The sequence below is a fragment of the Oratosquilla oratoria genome, chromosome 32 (genome assembly GCF_046742065.1).
Source record: "Oratosquilla oratoria isolate Oo_2021 chromosome 32, ASM4674206v1, whole genome shotgun sequence".
NCBI lineage: Eukaryota > Metazoa > Arthropoda > Malacostraca > Stomatopoda > Squillidae > Oratosquilla > Oratosquilla oratoria.
In genome coordinates this window covers 23,522,914-23,530,413 of record NC_134808.1, presented here as the reverse complement: position 1 = coordinate 23,530,413, position 7,500 = coordinate 23,522,914, and the positions used below count along the sequence as shown (strand labels likewise).

The 7,500-nt window shown below is 38.7% G+C and overlaps 9 non-coding genes across 9 annotated transcripts in view; 6 read left to right on the top strand and 3 right to left on the bottom strand.

Annotated features, from left to right (window-relative positions):
* Nucleotides 1-1,643: 1,643 nt before the first annotated feature.
* On the bottom strand, nt 1,644-1,715 carry TRNAH-GUG (transfer RNA histidin (anticodon GUG)). The gene has a single exon. It is a non-coding gene; the product is annotated as a tRNA-His (tRNA).
* A 97-nt stretch (nt 1,716-1,812) lies between these two features.
* Nucleotides 1,813-1,884, bottom strand: TRNAH-GUG (transfer RNA histidin (anticodon GUG)). The gene has a single exon. It is a non-coding gene; the product is annotated as a tRNA-His (tRNA).
* Nucleotides 1,885-1,982: 98 nt separating this feature from the next.
* On the bottom strand, nt 1,983-2,054 carry TRNAH-GUG (transfer RNA histidin (anticodon GUG)). The gene has a single exon. It is a non-coding gene; the product is annotated as a tRNA-His (tRNA).
* A 4,539-nt stretch (nt 2,055-6,593) lies between these two features.
* Nucleotides 6,594-6,665, top strand: TRNAH-GUG (transfer RNA histidin (anticodon GUG)). Its single transcript has one exon. It is a non-coding gene; the product is annotated as a tRNA-His (tRNA).
* A 97-nt stretch (nt 6,666-6,762) lies between these two features.
* On the top strand, nt 6,763-6,834 carry TRNAH-GUG (transfer RNA histidin (anticodon GUG)). The gene has a single exon. It is a non-coding gene; the product is annotated as a tRNA-His (tRNA).
* Nucleotides 6,835-6,932: 98 nt separating this feature from the next.
* Nucleotides 6,933-7,004, top strand: TRNAH-GUG (transfer RNA histidin (anticodon GUG)). The gene has a single exon. It is a non-coding gene; the product is annotated as a tRNA-His (tRNA).
* A 97-nt stretch (nt 7,005-7,101) lies between these two features.
* Nucleotides 7,102-7,173, top strand: TRNAH-GUG (transfer RNA histidin (anticodon GUG)). Its single transcript has one exon. It is a non-coding gene; the product is annotated as a tRNA-His (tRNA).
* Nucleotides 7,174-7,271: 98 nt separating this feature from the next.
* On the top strand, nt 7,272-7,343 carry TRNAH-GUG (transfer RNA histidin (anticodon GUG)). Its single transcript has one exon. It is a non-coding gene; the product is annotated as a tRNA-His (tRNA).
* A 96-nt stretch (nt 7,344-7,439) lies between these two features.
* The window catches only part of TRNAH-GUG (transfer RNA histidin (anticodon GUG)), a 72-nt gene continuing 11 nt past the window's right edge, over nt 7,440-7,500 (top strand). Inside the window, exon 1 of the tRNA in view lies at nt 7,440-7,500. This exon is cut by the window's right edge and continues 11 nt beyond it. This is a non-coding gene — a tRNA (tRNA-His).

The window sequence follows — 7,500 nt, the reverse complement described above, 5'->3', positions numbered from 1 at the left end:
CTACTCCTCCCCCACTCCTGTCAACCCTGTCCGTTTGAAAAAATATATATCCTTCTATCTAGATTTCTGGAAGAAAATGTGTATCAGCCATATTGATCCAGGGTTCAGTAATAGCTATAATATCAAATCCCTCAATGCATGCTTTTTCTCGCAGGAAATCAATTTTATTTATTACGCTTCTGCTGTTTGTGGAGTAAACTTTTAGCTTATCTTCCCTTCACCTGATTTGGTGATCTTTTACACAGTCCCTCATTGAGCTGTTTCTATTGCCTAAACTATATTCCGATACTTCTCCCCTAACTCCCACGTAATCTACCCGAAAAAACCTGCAAAATGCCTACTTCTCGCTCAAGGGATTCAGCAAGGAGCCCATTTATTGGCCTTACAATATTTTCCCAGCCTGCAATTTATTGCAATAGCCCTGGAATGCCACATGCCTACAATTCTACGCCTCGGAAGGCTACCACATAAAACAGGAACACCTCTCTTATTCCTAATCTTATCCAGTGCATCCCGAAACCGCGCAAAAAATCCTTCACTCCCCAACTTACCTATGTCATTCCCACCAGCACTTAAACAAGCGGTGGGTTTCACACCTTCCCCGACTATACACTCTTCAATCCTGTCTCTAACATCACCTATCCCGGCCCCGGGGAAATACACATGGGTCCTATGCCTATCTTTGTAGCAGAAGACCCTATCTAAATACCGCACCTGGCTATCTCCTACAATCAAAATTTTACCCTTGGGCAGGGATCTGGCGACTCCCCTATCCTTCTTCTCTTGCATTTTCTTCTTCTTGTAAACCCACGAGAGACTGAAATGAGTTTACGCATACAAGCGGGGTCTGGTGTGGGCTTTTCTACCCTCTCAACGTGTTTTATTTTTCACCTTTTTCCACTCAGGTTCCAAACATGTTTTGTCGTCCGTGTTTTGGGTCCTCGAGCGAAGAACTCGATTCTCCTCTTTAAGGCCTTCAACAGTCTTGTCTAAGGCAAAAATTCTATTGCGTAGAGATTACCTCTTCGGCGCTGATATATTATACATACATACATATATATATATTATATATACATATATATATATGTATATATATATATATACATGTATATATACATATATATATACATGTATATATACATATATATATACATATATATATACATATATATATATATATACATATATATATACATATATATACACATATATATATATTTATATATACATATACATATATATATATATATATATATATATATATATATATATATAAGCATATGCATAAATGGAAATAAACTCTCCTATTGGGATTCGAACACTCGCCTGAGCGGCTTGCTTCTTTCAAGACGAAGATCGAAGATCGCAGGCAAGCCGGTCAGGCGAGGGTTCGAATCCCAGTAGGAGATTTTATTTCCAAGTGTTATAATAACACAAACATATGCATATATATATATATATATATATATATACATATATATATATGTATATATATATATGTATATATATATATGTATATAGTGTATGTATATATAATATGTATTATTGAATTTTTACATATACCACTTAAACATACACAATGGGAGTTATCGTTCAATACCTTGATCACTACCCCTTCAAAGTTTTCAAAACAACTCCCCCTCTGCCGTGACCAGGATTCGAACCTGGGTTATTGCGGCCACAACGCAATGTACTAACCACTATACGATCACGGCCACTGGAAGACACGTGTTACAATGTTGTATACACTCATGTTATTCAGTATTTCTTTGCAATTGATCAATGAAATTTGACATTCTAAAAACCACCGCCTGCCGTGACCAGGATTCGAACCTGGGTTATTGCGGCCACAACGCAATGTACTAACCACTATACGATCACGGCCACTGGGACACATACTCTTTCTAGTTGTATACACTCATCTTATTCAGTATTTCTTTGCAATTGATCTAAGAATTTTGACTTATTCTAAAATCACCACATGCCGTGACCAGGATTCGAACCTGGGTTATTGCGGCCACAACGCAATGTACTAACCACTATACGATCACGGCTACTGAGACGCCCCGCAATACTAGTGGTTTATAAATAGATATAAATATGTAATTGAAATTTAGGTTTCTTAAAAACACATTACTTTGCTGGAACAAGTTTTAAATAAGAATTGATTAATTATTTTCCTTGCGAAAATAACAATTGATAAAAATAATAATGATAATAATGATAGTAATGATGATGATGATAAAAATAATAATAATAATGATAATGATAATAATAATAATAACGATAATAATGATGATACTAATAATAAAATAATAATAATAACAATAATGATAATATATAATAGTGATAATAATAAGAGAGTTGTAATATAGAAATGATATAAATAATAACAATAATGATAATAATAATGATAATAATAATAATAGTAATAATAATGCTTATACATACATATAGCAAAGGCTTTTTCCCCCTTACACGGGTGGTAACCAAAAAGAAAAAGGCATAGAAGTCACTCCCACCCATTTAATTTCCCATATATTTCACTCCCCTCCACCCTCCTCCCTCCCTCTTATCTTAGCACCTCCTGGATGACGGGTCATCCCTGCATCCTGTCCACTGCCCTGGGTCAGAAGCAGTGTCGCAAGACACAGCACATCCACAGCAAGGCCGCTTCATAAATTCGGCGACCCCTCCTCTTCGTCACCTCGTGCAGAAAAGGAGAAGACGGGGAGAAATCCCTTCGGACTGCGTCAAATTTTTTTATCATACATACTTCCTCACCTCCTCATCCCCCATCCACTCCCCCTCATGCATCACAGCATCATCTATACACAACCCTTCTCCATTCAGCCCTATCTTCTGTCCTCTCCCGTCCTTCCTCTACAGACATTCCTCTCTTTTGTAAAACCCCTTTCACCCCATCCATCTCATCTCATCCTAGGACGCCCCCTCATATTCACTCCTTCCATCATCATCATCATCATCATCATCATCATCATCATCATCATCATCATCATCATCATCATCATCATCATCATCATAATAATGATAATAATAATAATAGTAATAATGATAAACAATGATGATGATGATGATGATGATGATATAAATAAATAAAAATATTGTCATCGACATGTACAGAATTAACTAGAAGACTGTATACAGACCAAATTAACAACAACAACTATTACAACACCCTCAAAACTCCACATATTCTCCTCACCATAATGTACATAGAGTACAATCCAAGCAATATATATTAAGACACAGTATGTACAAAGGTTGTCCCACCCCCAGTGGATAGCCTGTTCCTGCAATGGGCCAATAAGACCAAAGTTACTTTTTTATTCATTTATTTGTTTATTGATTTGTCTATTTATTTTCCTTTTCAATTATTTGTCTATTTATTTTATCTATTATTTTTTCTTTTTATTTAGACAAAAATACATCGTGGTGGTGAGGGACATCTAGGCCGAAATATGTAAGTATGATGTCAACACATATACCCGTATATGTACATACACATGTGTATACACACATAAATCTATACATGCATACATGCACACATATATAAGACATACATAGTATGCATATGTATAACACACACATACATGCATACATATATACATACATACATACATTACATACATACATACATACATACATGCATGCATACATACATAAATAAATAAATGCATTCAGAATATATATATAATACACAACCAAATCATCAAACATTCTCATGCACATGAATATGCTAGCACATATATAGACACAAACATATACACACACACACTTCACACACACACACACACACACACACACACACACACACACACACACACACACACACACACACACACACACACACACACACACACACACACACACACACACACACACACACACATACATACATACACACACGAACCCGCCACGCACAGGGGGTAATAAGGAAACTGTTCCCCCAATAAATCTGTAAAATGTGTGTCATCTTCTTCTTGCACGTCTGTCATTATAAAGAATCTTCATGCAGCGGTAAGCGTTCTTGCAGAGCCGGGAGGGAAAGAACAACTAAGTTAATGAATTGTTTCAAAAGCCTACTTGGCTCTAACGATGTACCAGAGGATTGAGGGTCGGGGGGAAGTGGGGAGGACCGTCTGGAGTGTGGGGAAAAGTCCGGAGTAAGGGGAGGATTTATCCGGGTGCAAATGTTTCCTTCAGTCACGACTGTTTGTGTGGAATAGAAGGTGAGTCCGAGGCGTGAATATGCTTATAAGGTAAGGTATGCTCATAAATATATTCGGAAACTAAATATTAGTTTAGGAGTGTTCAAAAAGAAGTGCGTGTGCACGCGTGTAGGGGCACGCACGCACGCACACATGTACACAAACACACACACACACACACACAAACACACACACACACACACACACACACACACACACACACACACACACACACACACACACACACACACACACACACACACAACACACACACAAACACACACACCACACACACACACACACACACACACACACACACACACACACACACACACACACACACACACACACACACTCACACACACACACAAACACACCACACACACACACACACACACACACACACACACACACACACACACACACACACACACACACACACACACACACACACACACACACACACACACACACACACACACACACGTATTTCTTTCCGACTCCCAGCAGTGATTGTTACCTGCCTCAATAGTCCTTAAAGTGGATGATAGGGCAAAAGTGACGGCCTCGGCCTTAGGTACGCGCCTCCTGGCGTAGGTTCCACACATACATAACCATAACGGAAAACATATTAGATGAGACATAACCAAAGAAGATCAATAGATTCTAGAAACAGCAAGCCATCATGCAATCCCCACCCTTACATACATACAAACACACACACACACACACACACACACACACACACACACACACACACACACACACACACACACACACACAAACACACACACACACACACACACACACAAACACACACACACACACACACACACACACACGCACACACAGTTCCTGTTACACAACTCCCCTTACACGCACACACACACACGCGCACACAGAGTTCCTGTTGCTTCCACATATCACCCAAATAAAGAAATCAAAAACCCCAAACTCCGACGCTGACAAACGCGAAGGCCTTAAATGAGCAATGATTCCGTGCGTCACCATGGTATCTATGGCGCCCAGTAATTCAAAACATGTGCGCGCATTGGGAATTCTTTTGTCTTTATCATTCTGGCCATTGCGTTCCTGGTTTCCGGGGGAGCGCTGTGTTATCAAGGGATCAAGTTTCGGAGTCCTCAGTTATCATGGTACAAAGTGGTATGGGAGTGAGCAGATTGTGGTATAATCACGCGAGAACAAGGATACTTGTGGTTGTATGTTTCGGGGTTAGATAGTGGGTACACAACACACACACACACACACACACACACACACACACACACACACACACACACACACACACACACACACACACACACACACAATTTATGTATATATATATATTTATTTATACATATATATACATATATATGTATATTATATAATATATATGTATATACATATATATATATGTATATATGTATATACATACATATGTATATATATATATATATATATACATATATATATATATATATATATATATTTATATGTATATATATGTATACATACACTTACATATGTATGTATATTAAATGTTCTTGTGTGTGTGTGTGCGTGTGTGTATATCAGAGTGGCAAAAGCTTTAAAAACTATATTTCTGTTCTATTTCAAACGAACATACACAACTCAACACCAGCCTTTTGTTAACAAAAAATTTGCTGCATTCCTGCTTTCGCATGAGCCCATATCTCATTCAGAGCGAAAGAAAAAAATAAAAACTCAAATTAATAACTATGATGGAGGGGAGCACTCGGCAATCTTGACTCGAACCGCGCCGTCAGCGGGAACCAGAAGAAGAAGGAACCAGAAGAAGGAACTCTGCAGAAACTACCAGATGAACGGACTCGGCAGAAACTACAAGAAGAGAACCCAAGGCCTTCCATGGTACTGGCGAGAATTACCTTCCCTCTGTTATGTTGTTTTTACATAGATTTATTTTCTCTCTCTCAATCCCTCACCCTCTCTCTCTTACACACACACACACACACACACACACACACACACACACACACACACACACACACACACACACACACACACACACACACACACACAATAATGTATATGGATGTATGAACATATGTGAATATGTATATACACAAAACCTGAACAGCATGTGTAAATTTAATTAGAAAAATATATTAAACTTCTAAGAAGCCATAATTGCAATTATGATTCAGTGGCCATGATCGTAGAGTGAATATAACATTAGGTTGTGGCCGCAATAACCAAGGTTAGAATCGTGGTCACGGCATGTGGTGATTTTAGAATAAGTCAAATTTCATTAATCAGTTGCAAAGAAATACTGAATAAGATGAGTGTATACCGATTCATAATATGTGCAACCCAGTGGCCGTGATCGTATAGTGGTTAGTACATTGCGTTGTGGCCGCAATAACCCAGGTTCGAATCCTGGTCACGGCATGTGGTGATTTTTAGAATGTCAAATTTCATTGATCAATTGCAAAGAAATACTGAATAATATGAGTATATACCACCTGACAGCATGTGTGTCCAAGTGGCCGTGATCGTATAGTGGTTAGTACATTGCGTTGTGGCCGCAATAACCCAGGTTCGAATCCTGGTCACGGCATGTGGTGATTTTAGAATAAGTCAAATTTCATTAATCAGTTGCAAAGAAATACTGAATAACATGAGTGTATACCAGTTCTCAATATGTCCATCCCAGTGGCCGTGATCGTATAGTGGTTAGTACATTGCGTTGTGGCCGCAATAACCCAGGTTCGAATCCTGGTCACGGCATGTGGTGATTTTTAGAATGTCAAATTTCATTGATCAATTGCAAAGAAATACTGAATAACATGAGTATATACCACTTTGCAACATGTGTGACCAAGTGGCCGTGATCGTATAGTGGTTAGTACATTGCGTTGTGGCCGCAATAACCCAGGTTCGAATCCTGGTCACGGCAGGTGGTGATTTTAGAATAAGTCAAATTTCATTAATCAATTGCAAAGAAATACTGAATAACATGAGTGTATACCAATTCCTAATATGTGCAACCCAGTGGCCGTGATCGTATAGTGGTTAGTACATTGCGTTGTGGCCGCAATAACCCAGGTTCGAATCCTGGTCACGGCAGGTGGTGATTTTTGGAATGTCAAATTCATTGATCAATTGCAAAGAAATACTGAGTAACATGAGTATATACCACTTTGCAACATGTGTGTCCAAGTGGCCGTGATCGTATAGTGGTTAGTACATTGCGTTGTGGCCGCAATAACCCAGGTTCGAATCC